Consider the following 921-nt stretch of genomic DNA (forward strand, 5'->3'; position numbering starts at 1 on the left):
AACCACTCAATTAATAATCATTAATTTTAAATTATTCTTTTAAATTCAAAATTTGATTAATTGACATTAATTATATTTTTGAATTAAAACTTACTCTAATTGGTTCTCATTTCTACTCACCATACAAAATCACAAATCCTAATCTCTCTTCCAATGCTCCAGGCTACCGCGGTTTTGTCCTCGCGCCGCTAGCGCCGCCGCTGCACCGTCCTTGTGCCACCATCGCGTTTCTGCTTCACCCTCCTCGCGTTCCATTGCGACTCCCCATTGCTCGTCCGACGCACCCTCACCGCTCGTGACTCCCATCGCTTGCCACTCGCACCCGGCGACTCTCCATTCGTCGCGATGCAGCCACCACCAGGTTTCCATTCGCGACGCGCGATCAACTACTCCAATCCATGGCGACTCCTCCACTCGTTGCAACGCACCACCGCGAGTCCCTCCACTGTCCACACCATGTCGTCCAAGACGTTGTCGTCGGCCATCCTGCGGCTCTTCTCCTCCTCCTCCTATTTGGTTTTGAATGATTTTTTAACTAGTTTTTTATGTTTCATTTTTCTACATTTTGGATTATTCTTTTTCTTATGTTTTGTATTTTTTTTCTTAGGATTTGGATTTTTTTTTATTAGTTTTGGATGATTCTTTTTCCTATGTTTTGGATTTTTTTTTTAAGGATTTGGATGATTCCTTTTCTTATGTTTTGGTGTTTTTGTTTTTTGGAGTTCGAAATTTTTTTTGAAAAAAGAAATTAAGGTTTGCGTAATAAATGGTAAAAAGTGAATTAGAATAAGAAGAGACAATTAATAATCATTAATTTTACATTTAAAAAAAATTAAATAACTACTAATTAATGATAATTAATTAGTATAGAATATAATTTAAAAATATTTGTTGGCTTGTTGTTGGCTAGACCCCTCTTGA

Source organism: Arachis ipaensis, chromosome B04 (genome assembly GCF_000816755.2).
Source record: "Arachis ipaensis cultivar K30076 chromosome B04, Araip1.1, whole genome shotgun sequence".
NCBI classification, from domain to species: domain Eukaryota; kingdom Viridiplantae; phylum Streptophyta; class Magnoliopsida; order Fabales; family Fabaceae; genus Arachis; species Arachis ipaensis.